The sequence below is a fragment of the Falco rusticolus genome, chromosome 8 (assembly GCF_015220075.1).
Source record: "Falco rusticolus isolate bFalRus1 chromosome 8, bFalRus1.pri, whole genome shotgun sequence".
Classification (NCBI taxonomy): Eukaryota; Metazoa; Chordata; class Aves; order Falconiformes; family Falconidae; genus Falco; species Falco rusticolus.
The window spans coordinates 53,964,869-53,990,641 of NC_051194.1; the positions used below are offsets into that span (position 1 = coordinate 53,964,869).

The 25,773-nt window shown below is 45.7% G+C and overlaps 1 protein-coding gene across 32 annotated transcripts in view; it reads left to right on the forward strand.

Moving 5' to 3' along the window:
• The first annotated feature begins 22,462 nt into the window (after nucleotides 1-22,462).
• MAP2 (microtubule associated protein 2) overlaps nucleotides 22,463-25,773 on the forward strand; it is a 235,633-nt gene continuing 232,322 nt past the window's right edge. For all 32 annotated transcript variants that reach the window (XM_037397661.1, XM_037397681.1, XM_037397683.1 and 29 more), the window contains exon 1: nucleotides 22,463-22,601. The gene's annotated coding sequence lies outside the window, so the exon portion shown is untranslated. The remainder of the gene's footprint in view (nucleotides 22,602-25,773) is intronic.

Genomic DNA, 25,773 nt, shown 5'->3' on the forward strand with positions numbered 1-25,773 from the left:
GGTCGGTTGCCACGATTCAATGTAAGCAATTACATGTGCTGCTTTTAGTGCTTGAAGGTATGTGTGGTGTTCCTCCTGCTTTATCTGAAAATACAGCCTGAGAGAAGTGTGATGGCTTGAGGGCAGCCCCAGTTAATGGAGGTTTATTGTGCGTCTCCCTTAGCGCTGAGAAATGACACGCGGCAGGAGTCTGACGCTGTGTGGTTGCTGATCGTCTACAGCTTTCCTTATTTATCCAGGCAAGAAAAGTGGCATTTTTGTCATGCGACCATTGCTTGGAAATCCAGCTATATAAGTAGAGATAGAAGATACAATGGGTTCATTAATACTTTTAAGATAACTTAAGATGCAATTGCGCAGGCAAATAACAGGAACTAAAGAGGATGAGGGGGGTGGGGGGTACTTGCAATTTTAGACTTCCCTCCAGCATTTCCAAGATAAATTCTGTGTTGGGCTGCTGGAATGGCTTCACCCTTGAAGGAGATTAAAGATACACCAAAAAAAGAAATATTCTGAACACAGGCTATTCAGAGGTTTGCTTGAAATACTTACTTCTAAAAATCTGGTGTTAGTGTTACAAATTTCCTTTACTTGTTTACCTGTAGTTGTATCTACAATTAAAGGCAATGGATATAAATGAAGACATAGGTATGACTACACTATGGTATTTAGTTAAAAAGTTTGTAATAGCTTTAAATGTGAATATTTTCTGCCCTGACACAAACCCGATTCTCTCTCAAGTACTCTGCACTGGTGTGTTAATGTTCCAAAATTCCTTCTTTACGGTTGTCCTAAATGTGGGAAAACAGACCTTCAGTTCCTGTCTACTTTTAAAGTCAGAGCACTACAGCTTTACAGCTACTTTGTGCCCTTCCGAGATGCCCCCTCTTTCTTTGTAGTGGGCTGTGGATCCCTTTCCCTGATGTTATTCTCCCAAGCCAGGAAATGTCCCTGCTTTCCTCTGCAAGCTTGCGCTTTCCTGTTACCCCAGATGATGCAGGGAAACTTCCAGCCCTACTGTGGTTTATCTGTAGCCAACAGATGCTTAGGTCTGTGCGTGTAAGTGGTAATTTTCTTGTTTGTTCTAGTGTAGGATTGTTTCCTTAACTTGAAGTAGCAGATACTTGCTCTGTTTTCATTGAAATATTGAAAAAAAATATTTGTTGGGGTTTGTTTTTTGTTCTTTTTTTTCTTTTTGTGAAGTTCTTACTAGTCTGGTAAAATTTTTGAAAATTTTTATTAACTCCTCCCACTTCCCTCTTTTCCACTAATACTCAAGACAGTTGTGTTTTAGTCCTCGATGTTATCACTTCTTTCACGTGAACAGTATTTTCACCAGCCTTTCAAGTCAACAGAACTGGATATGTGACCTAAAATGCGAGCAGCTGACTACTGGCTGACAAGTTGCAGGGCTTACAGGGGGAACTTCTATTGTTGCATATATCTATCCTTCCCCCTAGGATATACGTAACTGTGATCTGCAATCCACCATGTTGTATACACCAGCCTAAAAAGCTTGTAAGGAGTCCGTGAAGTTTGGGGTGTTTGACCAAGAGACGCAGAAGTGGCGGGGTCTGCCACCAAGTGATGTTCACAGCCTGACTGTAAATGACCCCGTCACACCTCTGACTGAAGCAGACGCCCACAGTTCCCACTGCTGAAATGCATCCATCTCTCCGTGAAAGATTTCTTAAGTCCCCTATAGCAGAGACTCAATAAGCAGTGTAACAGCTCTGCTTGGTCTAAACAAAGGCAGCTGGAGGCTGTGTTAGGTGCATTAATCTCCATGGGAGGGAAGAAATAGCTGAAGCATTGACCTTAGCAGAGTTTCTTTCCTTCATCAAGTGTTGTATGATCTCCTATTCCTTGGGAACGGGAAGCTGGCTGTCAGTGGCAGCAGCCTTGCAGACGAGGCATCTCGAACTATGGGCCAGCCCTTGCCTTTTTCCTGCTCTCTTGCTATCAAAGTTGGACGGGCTGGTTCGAAGTGTCATCATACATCAATGGCACCGGGGACTCCGAAGGCTGGATGTATATCTCTTCTTAACATGACTCTCTTAGTTTAATTCCTGTGCTGTGAAGGATGGCAGGAACTGGAACTGAGGGAGGTGCAGCTCAGAGCTGTGTGTCACCCCCGTGTGAGCATCATCTCGTGGGGGCTGCATGGCTTGGAGCTCCATCTCCTGCAGTATTTCACTACTTACCAGGCAAGATTTACTCAACTGCACAAATGGGAATCACCAGTCCTCTTCCCTCCCTTTCACATGTCTTGACTACCAGTGCCAGCTAGGGTGCTCACAGCCACTGCACGAGCAGTTGCTGCCAGCATTACTGTTAAATAACTTGATTTTTTTTTTTTTTCATGCCTTTAAATGTGCCTTTTGTAAAAAGACTTCTCAGAACTCCTTAACACTTCTCAAAGCCTCTTCAGAACTAAAACTGTAGGCTTTGGGAAGTGTTTTTTCTCCTCCGTGCAGTTAGTGTTTCTGCCCACTTTAGCCTTCCCCCCAGCTTACTGAGTGTTAGGAAATATTCAACTCCTTTTAGAGGACAGGACAACTGACTTTATTTGACCTATAAACTTTAATAAGGAAACGCAGAACAGCTCAGGAAGCTTACCTGAGTGCCTCTTAAATTTTCTAATTACTGTTTAGACCATACAAACCTTGCAGCTAGAGTACAAATATTTTGAGGGTTAAGAGCTGATAGCGGGAGATTAACTGCCTCTGCTTGGAACAAGTGTGTTATTAAATATGGTTCGGATCTTGCAGATTTAATAACACAGTTAATGTCATAAAGATGATCCCCATTTCAGTTCTGCAAGAAAAACTCTCTGGAAGCTCTCTCTCTCTTCACTGTTGAATGTTGAGAAGGTGGGGATGGAGGATTATAGAGAGGAGGAGTAGGAGTGGAAGTTTGCAGAGCCCAGCTGGCAGATGAGGCTCCTCCACCAGCTGTCACAGCATGGGGCGCATCCCAAGGAAAAGCTCAGAGGGAAGCTCTGGGTGCCAACCAGAGTAACACATGTATCAGTCCAGCGAGTAGAGGGACAGGATGACACCGGTGGTTTCTCTGGCCAGAGCATGACCCTGTCCTCCCAAGGCAGCTGCAGAGCTGGTGTACGTGGAGGAGCCAAGCGGTACCTCTGCCAGGGGCAGGGCTGTGCCCGCACTGGCTGGCAGTGCGGTGGGAGAGGTCCTCTGTGGGGACAGCCAGTGGGTGCCCAGGACCTGGCCTCGTGCTGTGTGTGGTTTCCATGCTTTGCTCTGGACTAGCTCTGCTCTGCTCCTGCAGCTTAAGCTCACCTTGGTGTTAGGAGCAGAGCAGCTGCTTTAGTTTCATTCCAGAGCCGTCTGATCTGGGTGCCCTGAGGCCGCTCTGCGATGTGAATGGAAGTGCAAGAGTTGGGGACAACCAGAGGGTTTGCTTCAAAAGTGGGAGCAAGAGAGGTGGTTGCTCCATGAAAGCCTCTTGGCATTGCTGCTCTGTCTCCCTCAGGTTTTTTAGCCTTACGTGCTTGAGCTTCCCCCCTCTTCAAGCTGTCTCTGTGTGCTATCGTTTTTCTAAATCACTGGTGAAGAAAAGGAATTGGCATTAATCCATGCACATGGAGGGCCAAGCAAACTTCTTGTGCTCACGGTATGGACTGCATTTTAAAAAATCTTGTGGCTAGTTTTTAATGTTCTTCTCTCAACCCTGGTGCTCCCTTGTTTCCCCTTGCCTCCTTAGCAGGCATTTTTATGACTGAGACATTACTGCGACACGCTTGCTAGAGGAGTCCCGAATGTGAAGCTGGTCCAGCAGGTCAAAGGCTGGTTTCAGGCAATCACTGATCTTATAAGCACTAACATGAAAACAACCAAGGTAAATTCACATTCCTGATAACATTTGTTCTTTTAAGTATCTGATCTGTGAGTGTAGGTGTGGAAGAGATGAAGGGAACATCCTTATGAGTCAGCAGGAACTTATTTTCGCACAGATATGAAGTGGAGATGATGGTACTTGTTAAAAGAAAATGGTGGGCTTTTTGTTATTGTTGCTCCACACATCTCACATTATCATTGGTCTCTGCAAGGTTTACTCCACAGTGTGTTTATTGATGTGATGTGCTTTGGACACTACACACTTCTATTTATGTCGTTCTCCCACTTCTCCCCGTGGTTTGAGCAGGCTGCCTTGCCAGCTGACCACACCACCCAGGACCAGAGCCGTGTTTAATTCAAATGCAAATTTACCTCTGCTGTTATTGCACTTGCCAGTGCTGTTTAAATATTTTATTCTAGCAGCTTTACTATTAGAAACGCCATGCTCTGCTGGCAGTATTTTGGCACCCAGGAAACTGTAAATTAACTGACTTCAGTGTGTTATCTGCAACCACCTCTTCTGGCTCCAGCCTTTCAGTTCTTGGCTAAGGGTGAACACTTGCAACAATATCAGAGTTTTTTTGCAGAGAGTTGCATCACAGAGAATATTCCCTTTTCTATCTTGTGACATCTCAATAAATTGCCTTTCTTTCTGATTTTTATTCTCATATATTATTTATGCATGTATAAGAAATAATTAAAATACTGACACTGCTCAGGTGCACTTCGTGTGTAAGGAAATGTAATGGTAAATATTTAATGCAATTATTTAAAAACAAAAATCATGTTCATGTAGCGCCATCTATCACCAAGCCTTTGTAGCTGCACACCGACAATGGTGCATTTTATTTTTACAGAAGTAACATCGTTCTTGGCAACACTGAAGAACTATTTCTTTGGGGAGGGGGGAAAAAAAAAAGAAGGAGATTTCATAGCTCTTATTCTGCAGGGTAGTTGGCAACACTGCGTCCATCTGTGTACACAGCAAGGCAGTGAGTTCCGTGAAGCTTATCTGTGCCTGGATGTGGAGACCAGACTCAAATTGGGTTATGGGGGCTCAGCAAAGAAATCGGAGACTTATTTTGACAGGTGGGAACTCTCCATCTTTCCTTACCAATCTAAGGCTAGATGTGGATGGAGATAGGCAACACATACTGAGCCGCGCTCATGACTTCTGTATAGTGCAATTGACTCCTATATCCATAGAATAAAAAAAGATGCTTTGGTGTGAGTGCAGCACAGTTTCCTGTTTCTTGTACCTTTTTGACCTACATGTTCAATCCCTGCCTCAAGTTTGTTCTTATGTTTTCCAGATTTTTATCCCAGTTGACTGCTGGGCTCTGAGCACCTGACGTTTCCAGGGGAAGTGGCTCCATGCTCGAGCGCAGCCCAGCTCACAGCGCAGCGCTTGCTTGCTGGGTATGTGCCTTCTGCATTTCGGGTAGCTCAGGCTGATTACTGATGACTTGCCAGAGGGGTTTACCAAGCCAGCTGCCTGGGAGGCTTGCTGTCCGCCAGATGTTCATGACTGCATGCTTCCGAAGTGATTGGTATGGAGAAGTCACAGGTGACATTCACTCTCTGGTGTTAATAATTTGGTGAATACAACTACCAGTGCCAAACATTTATATCCTGTGAAGCTACTGCTGGAATACTTTAATCAAATCCTCTGCAATATAAAAATGTGTTCATGTTTCTTTCCAAACTCTTCAAATAAAGCTTGCTTGCTTCATCATTATATGCCAGAAGTCACGTGAAGTTGCCGTTGTATTGGCTTGAGCTTGAAACTGAACCACAACTGGCAATTTTATTTTAGTTTCTTTCCCTCACACTTAAAGGCATAAAGAAAATAGATTAATACAAGCAAAATGGGCTGAATCCCCCCATTCACGATAAGAAAGGTAAATGGTGGGTTCCAGGAGCTGCTTGAGAGTGAAAACACAACTTCAGTCATGTGTGTGTGCTTACAGCTTGGTGGGACTCTAACATCACTGAGAGCATTTTTCACTACTCCTCTGCTGTGAAACCTCTGGGATGTGAAAGCAGAGCAGCTGCCCGGCAGGACACGAGGCTTGACACACAGCACGCCTGGAAGAACCGCAGCCTGCACACTTTCTACCAGAGACATCCATGCTGTAAGCTTTGCCTGTGACAAAATTGCTAAGATAAGCCTGACCTTAAGTTTATTTTGATTCTTTGAATAACTGTGGAAAGCCAGGAGAAAAGGCCATCAATATTTTCTTAATAGTGATTTGTTTATGAAGAACTGTGCGTATTTGCTTGTGCATATGCACAGCCTGGGAAGCAGCAAGGTTTCAGAGTGCTCTCCACTGTTACTGGTGGTGGTTGTGTTGTTTAACTCAATTCCTTGCAGCAAAAGAAATCCAGAATGGGATGGAGAAGCAGCAGGATTTTCTTGTATTGCAGTAACCCTGCTAGCAGATCTGGCCACACTGAATGAAGATCATAGAATCATAGAATCATTTAGGTTGGAGAAGACCTTTGCAATCACCAAGTCCAACAGTTAACCCAGCACTGTCAAATCCATCACTAAATTATGGCACTAAGCACCACATCTGTGCATTTTTAAAACGCCTCCAGGGATGGTGATTCCACCACCTCCCTGGGAAGCCTGTTCCAATGCTTCACCACCCTTCCAGTGAAATTTTTTTCTGAATATCCATTCTAAACCTTCCCTGGTGCAACTCAAGGTTGTTTCCTTTTGTCTTGTAGCTTGTTACTTGGGAGAAGAGACCAACCCCCACCTGCCTACAGCCTCCTGTCAGGTAGCTGTAGGGAGTGATAAGGTCCCCCCTGAGTCTCCTGCAGACTAAACACCCGCAGTTCCCTTGGCTGCTCCTCATCTGACTTGTGCTCCAGACCCTTCCCCAGCTCCGTTGCCCGTCTCTGGACACGCTCAGCACCCCTACGTCCCTCTTGCAGTGAGGGGCCCAAAACTGAACACGGCATTCGAGGTGCGGCCTCACCAGTGCCGAGTACAGGGGGACAATCACTGCCCTGGTCCTGCTGGCCACACTGTTTCTTGTACAAGCCAGGATGCTGCTGGCCTTCTTGGCCACCTGGGCACACGGCTGGCCCATGTTCAGCCAGACATCACCCAGCGCCCCCAGGGCCTTTCCCACCAGGCACTTCCCAGCCGCTCTGCCCCAGGCCTGCAGCGCTGCGTGGGGCTGGTGTGACCCATGTGCAGGACCCGGCACTGAGCCCGGTTGAACCTTGTACCATGGAACCTTGGCCCATTGGTGCAGCCTGTCCAGATCCCTCTGCAGAGCCTGCCTGCCCTCCAGCAGATCAATGCTCCCCCACAACTTTGCATCGTCTGCCAGCTTACTGAGGGTGCACTCAATACCCTCGTCCACATCATCACTAAAGATATTAAACAGGACTGGCCCCAGTACTGAACCCTGGGGATGCTGCTTGTGACTAGGAATGGTCCCTTGCATGATCTTTAGAGCTAATTTCCTCTGCTGGAGTGCTTGGAGAAGCATGAGAGGCTGTGAGCTGCCTGACGCAGCTTCTCCACAGAGCCAGCTACGGCACCAGAAGTGGGGAACCTGTCTCAGAGGGATCTCTGTAACTGCATCACTCTGCTGCACAAAGCCAAGCTGTTTTTTTCTTCCCATTTCTCGCCCCTTCACCCACTTCAATGCATCTCCTTGGTGCTAGGAGATGGGCAGCTGCAGGCAGAGCTGCCTGCTTTGTGGGCAGGGCACAGAGGTGCCTGAATTGCTGTGGACAGCCCTCTCCATCAGAGGCAGGGAAGGGTCATGTTGTGAGAAAAGGCAGCAAAGCTTTTAAAACTCATCTGTATGAGGCAGGTGATAAATAAGTCAGCTGAGCAATGCTTTTAAACACATGCTGAGTTTAAGCAGGTTAATGATGTACTCCCTGATGTGCATGGCAGAGTAGAAATGCACTTCCGTGCATAAATATAGTTAAGTCTGCCCTTGAGTGCTTCTCAGTGGGTCCTTTATATATTACTGGAAGGGTCATGGATAGCATGATGTCATTGGCAAACGAGAACCAGAACTGAAAAAAATGGCTTATAAACCAATAATAATGACAGCTGTCCCCAGTAGTGAATAAATAAAGTGGGCTTTACTACCACAGGCTCCCCTTGTTCCTGTCCAGCTGACCACACCGTTAAATGCAATGAGGGATTTCTTACCTTTGCTGGTGAGAGACAGTCCTGAGGGATGGCCAGAAGCCCTTGCAGTGGTTTGTGTGCCCTGGTTCAGGTGCTCGCTGCAGTCTTGCCCATCGGCAGAGACCGGCACAGACCTCTGCGCTGCCAGCGTGCAGCCGCTCACCGGTTTTGGGCTCTCCTGCCAGAGCTGTGGAGGAGGCTGTGATTTCTTTCTTTCTGCAAAAGGGTTTTTGAACATGGGAGAACAGAATTATTATCCAGGCATCCACAGTTTAAAAGAAGAAAATAAATGCCCACATCACCAAAAAGTGTGCTGTTTGGGGTTTAATGAAGATTTCTTCCCCCCTCTCTCCCCCAGAAAGCAGATGCTATACAGTTTAAATTATGTATAAGTCTATTACAAAATAATCAGTGCTAAGTACATATGCATACACAGAGCACAATAAATTATGTATCTTCCCTTAATATTTCATGAATAGGAGGCATGACATGTATTGATTTCATTTAGACATGAGTTCAAGAGAGCATTTAAACATATTTCTATTTTCAATCCACGAATCGCCATAATGGGACCATTCAGGTGCTTTCAGTTAGATATATACTTAACAACCTTGCTGAATTTGAGCCATAATGATAATCAGATTAACATTTTGAACCAGTGCCCAAGGAAGCCAATTTAATCAATTTTACTAGGCTCTTGGAGTAGGATCCATTTTTTAATATATGTGTGTGCATATATATATATATTTAATGAAGAAAATTCAAGGTAGAGCTCCACTGAGAAATCAGAGTCTGTCTGAGCCTGGAGTCACCTTATATCATCACGGATTTCAGCAGCAATCTGAGAAATGAAAGCAAGCTATCTCAAAACGCCGCTGGCAGCCGATTACTCACTCCCCTATCACCTAGGACATGCCATGCTGAAGGCTGAGCGCTCCCCCTGCCCATATGAGTGAGGCAGCATCCTTTGGGTAACAGGAACTCATTTTTGCCTAATGAAGTTATAAGGATTTTTTTTTTCTGTCCTGCAAGATATGGGGAAAATAAGTTTTCATAGGAAAAAATGTTCAAAAGCACTTCTATAACACAAGAACTTAAATGTCACTGGCAGACTCGGGGCTCTGGCAGAACAGGGAGGGTGGCTTAGCCTGGACCCGCTGGTAAGATTAGAATTTCCAGCTGTTTCCTTGTGCAGATGTCCCTGCTGCTGGTGAATTAGCTCAAGAACTGTAACAGTTTACATTTCAGGCATTTTTCTTACGCTGAATGTACAGGTTTCAACCACGTGCTTTGTCTTCTCTAAGACAACTGTTGAGATACATTTAGGTCTTTAATGGAGAGGTCAGAAAGGACCAATAAGTCTGATCAAGAAAGCAGCTGCATTAAATAGGTCATTTAATTTGGCCTTGATGGTAAAACTAAGGAAGCTGAACTGTTTAGAATGAATATGCCATACAAACATTAGCACATACCTTTAGTTCTTATTTTTGTAGGAAAAAATTCAGGTCACAACACCTGTGATTCTGCTTTGAGCCTTGCGTTTCTTCCCCAGGACATATTCAAAATTTCTCCTTGGAGAATGTGGCTACAGCAATATGTTTTATAGGAAAACGTAACAGAAGCCCAGGCTACAGAAAGCTGACACTCCACACAGAGCCTTCAGCGCAGCCAAAGAGGCATCTCGTGGCCACATGCTGCTCGCTGGGAGGTCACGGCTCTTCCTTGTGTGCTGTGCACAAGCGCTCATTATTTTGTACAGGGAAGGACCAAATAGGGAACATAAAGACATAGCCTAAAAGCCCAGTGAATGGATTTCCACTAAACGACTTTTCACTTTGTTGCCCTTTTTTCCTCTCTCTCTCCAGAACATAGGCAAAGCTGGTGGTTTTGCCTTGAATATTTGCAAACTACAGGGTGACTGCATTTAGCTTTTAGTGGGCAAGTAGTAACAGTGGTTAATGTTTCTCTCTGCAAGCATCCTACTTACAGGCTGCCCAGGGAGGTGGTGGAATCACCATCCCTGGAGGTGTTTAAAAAACACATAGGTGTAGCGCTTAAGGACATGTTTAGTGGTGGGCTTGTCAGTCCTGGGTTCACGGTTGGACTTGATCTTAAATGTCCTTTCCAACCTAAATGATCCTACGATTCTATGATTCTACATGATCTGGCTCTTACAAAAGTAAGTTAAATAACCTGTGATTTATTGCTTTATTGTTATTACCTTTATTTCTTGATAGCAAGCTGTATTCGGATTTAGTTTATTTTTAAAACCCAGTGTTCACAGTTGATCCTGTATATTGGCTCAAACATCAATATGGATGTAAATATTGAGTCATTCTGGGTAAAAAACATCACCTCTAATGGATCTTTAATATTTCTATGCTTTGCTTCCACAAGGCATTTTTGCAGTAAACTGAGAAAATCAGCTCAGACCTTACCTGCAGTACTAAAGTTTAGGAGTTGATCGTTTTTTCTGACTGCTGTAAGAACCAAATTATATTGGGGCGGTTTTCTGTGTGTGTTAGAAAAAAAGTAATTTTCAAATTGTGGCCATCAAATTCCCAACCTCTGGATGGGTCCTAAGCTCTCTGCCTCAAAGTCTGCCTTTATATAGCTCATCTATAACTTCTGAGACCCAGAAATAATGGAACTACTGAGACTAAACATTTTTTAGATGGATATGCCATATTAATGTGATTTAAATGATGATACAGCAATGTTTAACCTATTTCCTCTTCTGCATTATTTTTATTTCCTAAGAAAATCCAGAGAGTGTTATTTATCGTCTCATCTGGAAACGAAAGAAAGCTAAAGTCAATTATTTTTCATGTACCTGGAAGGGTTTAGAATTTTTAGAGTTCACTGAGTAGCAAATATTTAGTAGGTCCCCATATCAAGCTGAAACTTTCTTCAGTTCACTTCTGTAGGTTAAAAAATTTGGTTTAGATTTTAAGGATTTATTTCATATGTCAGTAGCTGTTAAACATCCTGCAGGAGAAAATCTCAGAAGACAGCCATTTGCAGATACCATCCTTTTATATGGGGCAAAATACAAAGACCTGTAAGCAAGCCAATATTTAATTGCACGATCTAATGGCATCAAAATTTAGTTATAGCTCCCTTTAATAAAATAAATTTGGAGTCTTATTTGATAATTTTAAAATTAGATCATGCCACACCTTATGGCTGTCAGTTCACTTTGTGAGATGACTCCAGAGCCTTGCCCATTTACTGTTAACACCATTTTATATCTTCTCTGAGGTTATTAGTTGAAAAGACTTTTTGAGAAATGGCTAAACTTGATGCAATGTTTAAATCACCATTTTTTTACATCTCCTTTCTAACAAAAGAGTTGTCACGGCTGTTTCAGACCAGCAGATAGATAGTATAATGGAAAGTACTGAATGCTTGGGAAAAGAGCACAAGAAGCAGAAAGAGCTTGTAGAGGTCCTGCTCGTGGTACCCCCTTGCAGTAGCTGCCTGCTCAGAGATGCCTGTGAGCAAACTGTCTGACCCCCTGCCTTCAGGAGTTGCCAATGCCCATGAATTTGTTTCTACCTCCTTTAAGCCCAAGTAAGTTTTTCACCTTCATGGAGCCCTCTGTCAGTGAGTTCTGCAAATCAGCTGCTCCTGTTCCAATAAAGATGTCTCCTACTAGGCAGAGAATAGCCTGAGGTTAATGTCCCTGGTAGATCCTGTGTAAATCCTGACTGAAAGCAGGGAGAGCTGCCCGGTCATTGATGATAATGCTAGTTCCTACATTTGGGCTTAAGACTTGAGCTTTAGGTGCCTAAAACGGGAAGCTTTTGTGATTTCCACAGCAAGAATTCCACTACTAATTTCATGGCTGAGAAGGTGTGAGGAAAAAAAATTAATTCTAGTGGTGGCAAAATATGTGATTTTATGGTCTGGAAACCTCTCTGGCTCCGTATCTGCTACCAAGTTTCTGTGCAACCCTGATGTGCCCACCTATCTCCATCTGAAAAGAAGACAGAAATGTTACTATCGACCTAAAAATGACGCAGCTCCCAGCAGGTGGGTGCAGGCTGCCTGGCACACTTCGATGTCTTTGCCCTCACAGCAGTTTTGGAGGACCAAGAGGGTGGCTTGGTGACACTCATTTCCAGCTTGGCATCTTAGCTACTGAGCTGCTGGGACTCGTGGCACAGCACGAGTGTGGAGTGAGCATTAGTTCATAAATGTCTGTAAGTGTTTTAAGAAGAGCAGAGTGAAGGTGTTTGTTAGAAGAGAAGCGCATTTGCCTGTTGGGCAGCAGCAGCCGGAATGCCTCAGTGCTGCAGTTATGTTTGATGGTGCATGTACTTTGCTTCAAGAATGCTGCCAAATGGCATTTTATTCCTACCTTGGAGCTGCATGCGGATGGAAAAAGTGAATTTCCATGCTTTCTTGGCCAAAAAGAGCTTGCAGGTCTTTATATATCTTGACCAGGCTGAGACCAAGGCCTGGCTCAGAGTAAAAAGCACCGTTGGGGCTGATGTTCCTGCTCAGTCAGGACTTTACCAAGTGGCTCTGACAAGGGTGAAGGTAGAAGTGGTGCTTCCCCGTCCAACTCCCCCAGGACTAAATGACAGAATTGCAGTTTGACCCTCACCCCAGGGCCCCAGGAAGGGGAAGCTTTCTCTTAAATGTTTATGTTAACAGAGGACGATTTTTTTAACTCTATGTCAGCGTTCCTCTTTAGCGTCCAAGTCAGGTGTGGCAGTTGAAGAATCAGCTGTGGTTCAGTCAGGATTTTCTCCTATTTTGAGAATCAGAAAACCTTTCCCATCTGTATCTCTTTAACCTTGCCGATGCTCTTCCACTTTTCTTTTCCCAGCAAATGGAAGGCCATGAATTCCCAGCCTTGCAGATCATTTTTCTAGGTTTGTTTATCCGTCACGGTGAGCATAGACCTGTTGTCCTAACCTCACCTGCTTATTTTGAGTTCTTCTGGGGTTGATCTGAAGCCCACTGAAAGCCACAGAGCTTTTCCCAGCATGGTTAGCAGACCCAGCCTCAAAATATTACCTTCCTCCTGAATTTGCCACTGCATATTCCTGCAGGATAACTTGCCCTTGCCACATCATTTGGACTGCCCAGCTGAGGTTATTGTTGCTTAGCTACAAGACTATAATAAGAGCCCAAGCCATAGCGGAGCAGGCACTGAAGCATTTCAAATACGACAAGACCCAAAGGATGCTCGTCGATGTATGTGCAGGAATATTACAGGTCCCGAACGCTGAGGTTTTAGCAACCATGACTGTCAGCTTTTAGCTTACATGGCTCTGGTTGTTACTGGCTTGGCTTTTGCTGGAGCTGGGTTGTTTGCAGGCTGCAGTCAGAGACACTGATTGTAATGAATGTGTGTGTTTAAGGGGAAATTATTGCATGAAGGTCCTTGAAAAAGGGAAATGGGGTATGAGATGAGCTCCTTGGGGGCTTCTGTGAGGAAAAACTTGGATTGCCAGAGTTAAGCCATGGTTACTGGAATCATGTTATGTGATGCATTACCAATGTGAACTGCAGAACCAGCCATATGCACTGTGTAAGTATTGATCTGTGTCCCCAACAGCGATGCCTCTGAGCTATTCCCTGCCAGTTTGCACAGATGACTTGCTTTGTATCTCTACAAACTGGGATTGCATTTTTTTTTTTGCAGGCTCCTGAAAATTAATGCCACCGATTGCCCAGGACACATCTTTGGTTCCTGCAGCAGCCGTGGTGTGGCCAGAGTTTGCATGGAAAGGTAGCTTGGGGAAAGCTTTTCTTGAGGTTCAGTTGCCTTCAGTGTGAGTCAGCAACAAGAAATAGAGATAAGAGCCAGCAGCTTGGCAGTGCTGGACCATCCCCAGAGCAAGGCCACAAGGAGAGGCTGGGATGCCTTTGTGCTCAAGGAGCTTCCTTGGAGTAACTGGCCATATTGGTCTGTAGCTGGAAAGCAACCAGGTCCCTGTCCACACCTCCATCATGATGCTAGACCAAAGGGACCTACGGGAAGGGCAAGGTTTGCAGTTTTGGCTTTCTATTTACTGTGCCTCCAAAGACTGCTCTTGGTGTTTGCATTACAGATGTAAGCCCAGGAAGACACCACAGCTGACCACAGAATGGGTCAGCTCTGTTTTCTCTGTTTTATGGCAGGAACACAATGTGAATGAAACCTGACTGGTTAAGAAGAGAGGAGTTCACTATAAAATATTGTGCACTGGATGTCTGGTTCACATATGATGACACAGCCTTACTGAGAAAAGGTACACTGAGGGTGACCTCATATTGTTGTTATTTCTTGTTGTTAACAGCTATTTAACTTAACCATATACACAAGCAGTGAGGAACAAACCTGCCCGGTGAAAATATTAGTGCTTTTTTGCCCTCAAACTCAAAAGCAAGAAAAGCTGTCAGTGAAACAAATAGCCGTGTGCCTAATCTTTGTCGAGCTCCCTCTAGAACAACAGGGCAAACCCCACCAACTCATCACCAGGTGGGACAGCTTTGTGCTGTTGCCTAAGAAGATACTTCATTAATGTATGGGAATTGAGCTCATAGGGATTTGTGCCACATATATGTGTAATTTATGGGGTTGGTCTAACACCAACAAAAAAGCCAAAGTGAAAATCGCCTGGATCACTGCCCAGGTTTTTCACTTGGTTTCCCGTGTATCCACTTGCCTGTCATTTCTAAACCTGTTTTGCCTCTTACTTAGTAGCAGAGTTGTGCCCAGGTGAAGGCATTACATGTATATTAGCTAAATATTAGTTTTATAATGCATAGTCTTTGCTTGGTCCCATGGTATCACTCAAAGCAAGTTATTCTGCTGTGTTACGTTGTCTATTGATCACTCATTTTCACCTTTTACCCTTGTTGTTGTTCTTTTTCCTGGTTCTTGCAGAAAGTGATGCCAGGCCATTAGGAAACTGAATTATTAAACCTTTGTATTGATTTTCCCTCACCATATAGCTGATGTTATCATGTAGGGACCCTTGCCTCTATCTGTGCCAAAGGGGTTTTGCTAACCACTTGAAAGATCTTCTCACCCCTTTGCTACATTACCTTCCCTCTCTTTACTACCTCATCATTTCCAAGAGGAGAAGATCCTGAAAACCATTACGTGGAGTAATTTCATTTCACCATCAGGCTCCTTTTGCTAGCAGCCACACAAACGATGGGGATTTTTCTTTCTTTTTGCTCCAGAGGTACACAAACAGATCAGCCCATTTGCTAACAGCCTCAGCGCTGACACCATGGTATCCATGGCAACACACCAGCCTGCGCAAGCATCCGCAGACACTTCGAAAATCAGAAATACCAAGGGATGACAAGGAGTCACTTCAGACAATGGATGTTTATAGGTGTCACAACCACCTGAAATATTTCTTTCTCCACCCATCAGCTCCTTGATCATAATGTGCTTTATATTTGTCTTGCAGCTCCTTCGTCAGAATACAAGACTCAAGGCAGAATTAATCCTTGTTTTGATTTTTGGTTTTGTCCTTTGTTTTTTTCATTTAGATCACTGACTGAGGTTCCTTGTGGGAATGCGCATCCCAGGCTCCACTGTTGACTTTCCTCTTTGAACTGGATTGGAGCACAGGTTCTTCAAATCAAAAAATCCAAAGTTGTAATTGAAAAAGAAGTTGTCTATGTCAACCCGACTAACAGACATAGCTGTGTGACTGCTAGGCTGAGTGGTGATTTGCATCATTGTGTTGCATGAACTACTGCTTTCCTAGAGTGACAACAGATTTAAGAAGATCCAATCAGTCATTTTTGGGGAATATTTCTACATAAGTTCATCCACCCGCGGGCACAGCAGAGACTATGCTGCTGCATTTACAACTGCTAGTCTTCACCGATGCTGTGGGTTCATCAGCTGCTTTTGGGAGATAACATTCAGGCACTCAAGCTGTATTTCTGAAGCTGGTTGCAGCGAATGTACCAGTTCATTAGACAAAGCACTTACATGAGAAAACATCTGTAACTTGGAGTACTAACAGTCCATTCAGAGCACATGCAGTACTGAATTCTGCAGCTAGGTAACTGTGAGTAAATATATGGGCATAGGCTAGCACCAATTTACAGATGGCATGTACATGCTGCCCCTCAGGACTCCTCCCCTCATCTTTCATGTACAAAGCAGACCATTAAAGTCATGTGCTGATATGACCTTGGGTGAGGAGCAGTTTCATAACACAGAGACCAACAGGTAGTCTTCAGGCATTCAGGACCACCTTTCTCAGGCTGGGGAAGTATTTCTGCCACACTAAGACGTGATGGGTTATCATGTCATGCTTATCAATCAGGCTGAGGCCATTACAAAACCTAGACTGGACCACTGTGATTGCTGTTTGCACAAAAGCTAATTATGAGGCTGTTTGAAGTTTGGTCATGGGAGAAAGCCCAAGTATATTTATGCTTAACCTCAACCGATGATTTTGGTGAGAAAATAGCCCCTCATTCTGTCTGCAATACCTCTCCTCTCTTAAAAAGTAACATCAGTGTTTTATTCATAGAAAGGCAAAAAGAAATACAAAGCCTGAGTTGCTCCAAATTGTGGTCTTAACTTTATTAGGCTAATCTATTTTCAGCTGATAATTTAAGCTTTAGGGTTGGAAAATGCAGTAACATTTACATGTTTGAACGCAACAAGAGAAGCATGTTAAAAAGCCTTATCAAAATTCCACATTAATAAAACAAGCTATCAGTGCATCAGAGTACAGTATGTGTACTCTGTGTACATGTACTTGTACATGTGCAAGCATGATAGCATTGTAATAGATTCCTTCTAAGGACTTTAATCCTCAGTAGCTACTGTTGGCAAAATTCAGAGTTTCCCTTAGAACAGGAAATTAAATCTCAAAAATAGTATATCCCTTATGTGCTGACCAGTTTGACTATTCGGTAATTTATGTGCCATATATATTTTGAAAAGAAACTTTTTCATATAGTTTTGCTACAGATGCAATGTGTAAAGAGATTTCACTACTTAAACCTTAATGGGTGTTCTGTCCATCTTCTCTTTGATCTTGTAGGTAGGCAGTGGATGTTTATTTCTTTTATTAGATGATCTAGTAAGACTGAACGGTGCAGTAGTTTTATTCCCACAGCTTTCAGGACAAAGAAGGCAGTGCTTGTACTAGTGAGAAGGTAGAGATGGCAAAACAAACAACCCAAGATCAAACTTGCATTTATTTCTTCCTGGCAATCATCATTCCTTCTTACAATTAGAAAATGTTAAGAGCAAGAAATCTTATTTTCCTAGAGATGTTTTTTATTTCTTCTTTTTCTTGTGGAGATGGAAACTTAATAGCTGAACTGTTCCTCTGTATCGCAGAAAGTGGGTTAAAGCTACAGCTGAATCCTGAAGGGATCAGTACTCCCCTTGCTTCCTTTTGAATATATTTAAGAAAACCTCCTGTGAGATGTCTCGAACATGACAAGTCTGACATTCAGCTTTTTCCTCTTCAGCCAAGGAACCAGTCCCATAACCAAGATGTCACAAAGCCTCAAGAGCTGAGAGGAAAAAGTAGCTGCGTTAGGTAAATGGCAGGGGAAGAAGAAAGCTCTGCCCATAACTGCATACTCCGTAAGGGACCTCCACCATCCATTTTTCACAGTGGCATGTTATCTGGGGACCCTTTGCTTTCAATCACAGCTGTGAGAAGTGGTGATGTCCACTGGAGTACATTCTGTACTGCAATTCTTTTCCCCTTGTGTCTCCAAGAGCAGGTGGCACCAGTATTTTGTATCCTCTCTCTGCCTTCAAATTATTCTACTTCTCATGCAGAGACTGGCTTTTGACATAAAAAGCATTTAGTAAATTAGAGTGTAGCTCCCTGAAAGTAATTCTTCCATCATAATTCACATGAGTACCTACAGTCCCTTGGACAACATGACCAAAGATAACTAAAGTCTGCAAAGGCAGCGTTGCTCTGGAACAGGTCCTTCCCCTGTGGCTAGATCTCACCTTTGCTTAAAGCTTTCCTGTAGCACCCTGGGCATGCATTTACAAACAGGTAATATCTTGAAATAATCTTTAAAAGGCAAACGTTATCAAATGGGAGACAGGCAGAAAAAGGAAGACTTTTACATGGAAATGTTACTAAATGAGCTGATGAGATACAGTGGAGTTTCTTGTCTGAAACAGAAACAAATTGAACGTAGTTTGTTATGCAAAGGCAGGGATAAGGACATACTACTTTCTGTGGAAGCTTTTATTTTGCTTAGGGGTCGACCATCATTTGAAGGAGCTTTTCAGCTCACCCTTCTTCCCCGTTGCCTCCACTGGGCACTAGAGGGACCCTAGAGTTTTCCAACCGATAGAAACATCTCGGCAGTATCCGGACGGGAGCGTTGCCTTTCCCAGCCACCTTAGCCTCAGTGTTTCCAAGGGAAAAGGTGGCAGAAAACGGTTCAATCGGTTGCTGAGCATGCTCAGACTGCAAAAATCCCACTGGGGAAAGCGCGTAATGGGGCCATAGCCATATTTTCCATTGTTTCATCATCCTTGCTGGTGCTCGCAGCTCTTCCCATCATGAACAAATAAGAGCTGGCTTTGCCTCGACTGCTCTGTTCACTCAGCTAATGTTGTGACATTGGCACCGAGGCTTGAGTCACACTGTGCTTTTGAGAAATTAAATGTTTCCTTCCCCAGCCTGAAGTGAAGCCAAATACCTAAGTTGCCAACAATTGCAGCTCAATAAACTGTCAGAGGAGCAGCGGTGATTTGTTATTATAGCTATACAGTAAGAGAAGAATATGTATTGACAGAAGTTCCTTTTCAAACCAGACACAGTTTCTAATGAATCTGTTCTAAAACAGCAAGTGTGCTGACAATACAAAATTAGGAGCAGTTGCTGATGCACCCGAAGGCTGTGCTGCCATTCAGCAAGACCTGGACAGGCTGGAAAGTTAGGCAGTTCAACAGAGTTCAACAGAGACAAGTGTAAGGTCCTGAACCTGGGGAGGAACAACGCCAGGCACCAGCCCAGGCTGGGGCTGACCTGCTGGAGGGCAGCTCTGCAGAGAAGGACCTGGGCGTGCTGGTGCACAGCAAGGTGCCCGTGAGCCAGCAGTGTGCCCTGTGGCCAAGAAGGCCGATGGCACCCTGAGGGGCATGAGGAGGAGCGAGGCCAGCAGGCGAGGGAGGTGATCTCCCCCTCTGCTCTGCCCTGCCCTGGTGAGGCTCATCTGGAGCGCTGTGCCCGGTGCTGGGCTCCCCGGTTCGGGAGAGACAGGGAACTGCTGCAGAGGGGCCGGCGGAGGCTACAGAGATGATGGGGGGAGTGGGGCATCTCCCTGGTGAGGAAAGGCTGAGGGAGCCGGGCCTGTTCAGCCTGGAGAAGAGAAGGCTGAGAGGGATCTTATCAGTGTACACAAATCCCTTAAGGGCAGCGGCAGGAGGATGGGGACAGGCTCTTTTCAGCGGTGCCCAGCGGCAGGACAAGGGGCAACGGGCACAAACTGCAACACAAGAAGTTCCATCTGAATATGAGGAAGCACTTCTTTACCCTGAGGGTGACAGAGCGCTGGGACAGGCTGCCCAGAGAGGCTGTGGCGTCTCCTTCTCTGGAGACATTCAAAACCCACCTGACACAACTCTGTGCAGCCTGATCTAAGTGAACCTGCTTTAGCAGGGGTTGGACTGGATGACCTCCAGAGGTCCCTTCCAGCCCTGACCACTCTGTGATACTGTGTAAACAAGTACAGACATGTTGTTCCTTTTTCTTTTAGCAGGCAGGCAAAAATCCTCTGTGTTTGACTTACCAGACCTCCGTACAGAGTTCCATAATTCAGCATGTCACAGCTTCACTATAAAGCTCATGGTTTATGAGGTTATGTAAAAATCTATTTTTCCTTTGTACAAAAATATTTCCCCACTATCTTTTAGTGGGATGATGCTTTTTGATCTCTGCATGAATATTTCTAATAAAAATATGTGCATGCATTTTAATATCTCTAACATAAATTATAAGGATTTTTCCTGTCTTAAAATGTCTAGTGTCAACACTGTTGTTGAATATTTAATGTAAAGTATAATGTAATTTGACTAGATAATTATGTCAGGGAAAATAGCAAATGCCACGTTGGTTTTTTCTGTTTATTTTTCATCATCTTTGATGGTTGTTTAAAGGAGAGCTGCAACTGAATGACTAACTTCCAAGATTCACCTTCTCTCTCTCTGCAGTCTGCTGCTGAAAAGAGACAGGCTGCTACCATACTGCATCTGAGCTAAAGGCATTGATTCCTCTGAGCTTTTCTCCGTTTTTTATATCACCCCTCTGATCTCTAGGAATGCCTAATGGACAGCGCAGTCTACTTACTGTACATGGTGTCTTTCCATTAAGATGTCTTTTCCACGATGCCCAATTCCAACAAAAGCATAAGGTCTCCTTTTTAAAAAAAAATTATAAGCTTTAAATAAATCTAATTTCCATTTGGATGAAGTGTAACTGTTTCTCCTTGATCAAGTCAACTGCTCATTCCCTCTCAGGGCTCCTTCTGATTAAGCTTTATGTAAGCCTGCATTCATGTTATCTAGGTGGTGAAAGAAAGGGCTTTGCATGGCCAAGTAGGCCTCCAAGCAGAGGCACAGAAGAAGACAGCAGGGGGAAGGCACTGCTGATCCTTGGGGTGCTGGGGACGCTCGTGCACATTCTTTGTGCACTGAACGGTTGTCTTTGCATCTGGCAGTCTGGAAGAAAGACTGCCTGCAGCAAATCCGTTCCCTCTGAAAGCATCTCCTCTGGATGGATATACATCACTGATGGTGAGTAACCAGAGGGGAACATGCCGGCTTTGTCCTCTCAGCAAGGTGCTGTTTCCTTTGCATGCCACTGATGTACAGATGAAATGCTAGAAGAGGGAAGCAGCAGTGGTGGAAAGTTCTCCCAAACAGCTCGAGGAGGACTTGGGAAAGGGACTGCGTCTGTAGCCTTGACTCACAGACACTTAAAAAGGAAAAGAACATTCCCTGATTTAACAATACATAAAAATACTTAACAAAATTATTTGGCATCCCCAAGCCACCTTACTGGCATTGTCATGGGACTGGAATATAATCCAATGTAGTAGTTGTTGAGGGATGGCCATGTCTGTCTCACAGCTGAAGGAACAGAAGCAATGGTAGGGCCTACGTTTTCCTGAACTTGTGTTTTGCCCACCTAGTCTAAGACACATAAAGCCCAACTTACAGATATAAAATACTCTAGAACACCTGCTAAAGTCCATGAAGAAAAAGAGCACTTAGTACTCCTGAAAATCATGCTTGAAATCAAGCTGGGCACCTAAATTAGTGAGGCTTTGGAAAAAACATTGATAGGGTACTTGCTCAGAGTGGTGCAGCAAAATGAAAGAAAACTGAAATTAGTATTTGAAGTTTTGGCACTGCAGTATGGGTTACAGTTAGTGCGTGTTCTGGCACCCAGATATAAAGAAGAATAGCAATATTTATCTTTACTGGATGAAAGCATAGTAGCTGTTTCAAAAGCAGGTATTAGGCTAATACATACGTGACATAGAATTCCGGGTTAAGGTTCTGACAAACTGGCTTTTGCACATTGGTTTTTAACAAACCCATTAGCCTAACTTGTTTAGGAAATGGAAAAGGTAAGACAGTACCATTTTACTCTTTCATCTCCAGCAAAGGGAACTGAAACCAAGTGACGCTGACTGAAGGGTGCGATGGGCCGAGGCTGCAGCTCCACCACCTCAGCGGCGCTGCATGATGGATGGCTTTGCCCTTGCCTGCTTTATGGAATACGGAAACAGTAATGGATGTCCTGAGGGGCTGAGGGGGAAAGTTCAGTTTGAAAAGCTGGCAAGTGACATAGTAATAGAATCTCTGTTACTGCCGGATTCCGGGAGATGGCTGGAGAGCTCGGCCCTACAAGACCACAGTAGGTGAGCTAGCAGGGTGCAGCCTCGGAGGTGCCATAAATGCGGTTTTTCACCTCTCTCACCATTATCCGTTCTCTTCCCCCAGAGGGGAAGGGGATGTTCGGTTGAGCTGAGCCTCGCACCGCCGGAAGACCCAAGCGCAATCAGGTGAGGGGCTCTCGGGGTGCTTTTCTAGACGGCGGGACGATGGCCCCGCGGCAAGGCAGGGTGTCACCCGCTGGGCCGCGGGCCGGCCCCAGGGCCGGGACCGGCTGCCGCCGAGCCCCGCAGCGGCCAAGCCCCGCTCCCTGCCAGACGGCCCCGCTCCCTGCCAGACGGCCCCGCGCAGGTACGCGGCGGCCGCGGGGCCCCTCCGCAATGCAGGGGCCGCTGCGGGCGGCGGGCAGGGCGCGGGGCGGGGCGGAGCGAGGGGGCGGCCGCGAGGGGGCGGCGGCGACGGGCCGGCCGCTGCTACCGCCGCCGCGGGGGCCCTGCGGGAGCGGCGCCGGGGCCGGGCCGGGGCGGGGCCGGGGGCGGAGGAGGGGGGCGGGTCCCGGGGGCTCGCGGCGCGCAGGCGGCCGCGTCCCGGCGACAGCCCCGAGAGCGGCGGGGCGGGTTGAGGTGGGCACGGCGGCGGCGGCGCGCCCTCTCTCTGCCCCTCGGCGCGTCCCGGTGCCGGCAGCCGCCGCGGCGCTCAGGTAAGGACGCTCCCGAGGCCCCAGCCGCCGTCCCGCTGCGGGCGGGCTGTCGCCGGGTGCCCATCGGAAGAGGAGGAGGTGAAGAAAGGACGGGACGGCCCGTGGCGGCGGGGGGGGCTGGCGCCCCTCGGGGGGGTGGGCGCGCACCGGCCGCTGGGGACCGCTGGGGACCGCTGGGGGCCGCTGGGGGCCCGGGCCCACACGCGCTCCCTCAGGCGGGCGCGGGCTGCGGCGGGGGGCGCCGCGCCCCGGCCGAAGTTTGCAGCGGGTCGGCCCCGCGGACCGCCCGGAGCCGTGGCCGGAGGTACGGGAAGGGGGCGGCCCCCCAATAACGCCTCTTCGGCCTTCATAGGGGCGGTGGGCTCGGGCCCAGGGCCTGTCAGGGTGGTGAGTATCTCTAGACGGTAAAACCCTCTCAAGGATGTCACCTCCTGTCCTCTCCTGCCCCCGCCCCTAAGCTCCTCTGAAGGGACCTGTAAGGCTGAACAAAGGGCGCTGTGTGAGACCGGGGGGTGCGATGTTTGCAAGCGCTTTTAATTTGCTTTGGGGAGGTTAAAAATTACAAAAAAAAAAAAAAAGAAAAGAAAAAGAAAAAAAAGCCATTCCCTGTATTGAATGGATCAGCCGTGGAGAGGAAACAACTGTGCACGGGGAGGCTGGTAACCGCAGTGAGGCGGTGGAGAACAAAGCCTTTTTATGTAAGAGAAAATTATGCAAAATGTGCCCCGCTTGAACTGCTGCAGGTACAAGCCGTGAGCGTATGCAGCTCTGTGGTGCCGTAATGTTGCACCGAATATCATCTACCAAATAAAGACTGCTTGCCTCAGTTTGTTGCGTATATGTTTGAGACACTAATTGCAACCTGGCGTATGAGTAAAATATTCTTTATGAAATACCTCTGGGAGAGAAGGGGGTGTGTCGCATGCCGGGAGAGTTGCTTTCTGTGTGTAAGGTACCGACATCATTTATTTCCCCGTGCTAAGCAGGAACTTTCAGTTTTCCTCTGAAAAAAGATACACTCCAATTCATCGGTGGATTTTCATGTAGGCTTCTTCCCGGTATGAAGTAGCAGGCTTTCTCGTGTAAGTGGCCATTAGCATGAAATCATGCAGTAGAATGGGATGTATACATATGCATTTTTAAAGTCTTATTTATTCTAAGTCTCTAGCATCCCTTTTCATATTTTGTTGTGTGTTTGTGGTTGTGTCAATAAATGTTACTCCATCCTTTCTCAAAAAAACATTGCTGTCCAGCATTTGCGCTGCTTGCGGTTCAGAAAACCTGTCCCTTTCATTTTCAGAAGGGTTCTTTCTTGCCAGATTGAAGCACATATCCTTTATGTTGTTTTTTCCCATTTCCTCCCCAAACCTTTGTTTTCCATCTGTGAAAGAACCTGTTTCTTTTCACCTGTGCTGGTTTAGACTTGCAGGGATGTCTAGACTACAGATCTCATAGCCCATGCACTGAAGAAGAGGCTCAGCTGCAGAATTCTATTTATTTTCTACAGCTTCTCTCACTTCCCTCCCGACTGGATGATGTGATCACAGCATCTCAGCCCTTCCTGGGAAGAGAGGGAGAATGTGCTGAGAGCATTATCTAGTGAAGTTACCCCTGCCGTTACTTCATAGATCACTGAGAAGTGATTCACCAACAATGAAAGAATGGGCACCTTCCCTGCGTGTGCTAAAATCTCTCTTCAGTTAGCACAGAGATGTTCCGGTTAAGTTTGTGGATGGGTGTGTGTTTCTGGTGCTAATGTTCTGAAAGTCTGATGTGTAGAATGGAGACCAAGTTCACCCATGTAAGCATCTAGGTCTAGGAACTGCTGGATTCCTCACTGTGTATTTCATTTCACTCATTTGCAAAACACTGATGATGCAGTCAGCAGTGGGCAAGACCCCCATCTTAATATGGTACCAGTCTCCTGGAGCTCAGGCATTTACAGGTGAGCTAAACTAGTACACTGCAAATAATCCCGGTGGCTTAGTGAGTCCGTTCAGTGTGGAAATGGAACATGCAGGTGAGCCCTGGTGCAGTAGGACTCTGGGAAGAGGGGTAATACCAGCAGTGAGGAGCAGTGCCATAAGCGCTCTCTCTTTTTCTCAGCTTTTACCCAAGGGACAGGGCTTGGTTAATGGAACTTTACAGTGTGTTGCACCCATATTGCACGTTGCCTGTGGGTGTTTGAGAGAAGCCAAAGAGCTGTCATCCTGAGAATAAAAAGTTGCTGTTCTTCTGTGGAGAGTTCTAGCATGCTTTGAGCATGGAGGGCAGTTCGTTGTGCTTATAATGCAGTTTGTTATATAAAAGCAGCATTTGCGCCCTTGATTTAGAGATCTGATGTAATTGTTATGGTACGTTATGTCACTACCCACTTAGCTGTGCTCTTTAAATATGTTCTGACAATAAAGAAAAAGTTGTAATTTAATGACCTCTGAGGTGCTGTGCCTAGGCACGAATGATCTGATCACAGTAGTCCCTAAGACTTGCTACAGTCTACAGGTTAAAAATTCCCTTGTCGCTAGATGTTTTTCCAGAAGCATACCTTTCCTTTCAGCCTGTGTTGTGCTGCTTTCTGTATGAGTTACCATTTGCTAAACCATATATCCGGATTCATGGGGGGGAACACTTGCTACATGTACTGACACCAGAGCAGGATCTGGCCCCGAGTTCACTTAACAGTTGTCTGAGCCATGGAAATCACTAGAAATACCTAAACACAGTGGTGGTGTGGGTGGGTGAGGCCCACTGCAGACTCTGCTGGACTGTTTCAGCTATCACCCCCCAGATGTGGGATGCCATACACATGTGTTGGAGACAGGTTTGTTTCCTTAAAGGGGTGGGAAGAGGGAGAAGTCAAAATGAATTTAGGTTGTGAGGACTTTATGATGATGGCTTTCAAAAATTTGCTTCTTTATTACTACAAGCTCTGCAAAGTCACAGGGTACTGACAGAACTTGTAATGGAGCTGCAGCATCTCGAGATCTGAAATCTGATCAGCCATGATGGGACAAATGATGGTTAGCTTAAGAAAAAGGGGTAAAAAACATCTCAGACAGTGCTTCTCTATAAATTGTGGGTGAGTCCAAAGGCCTGAGTTCCTTAGAAATCTTTCACCTATAGCACAGGCAATGGTGGTGCTGAAAACTGATCTGGTATAACCTTTGGCTCA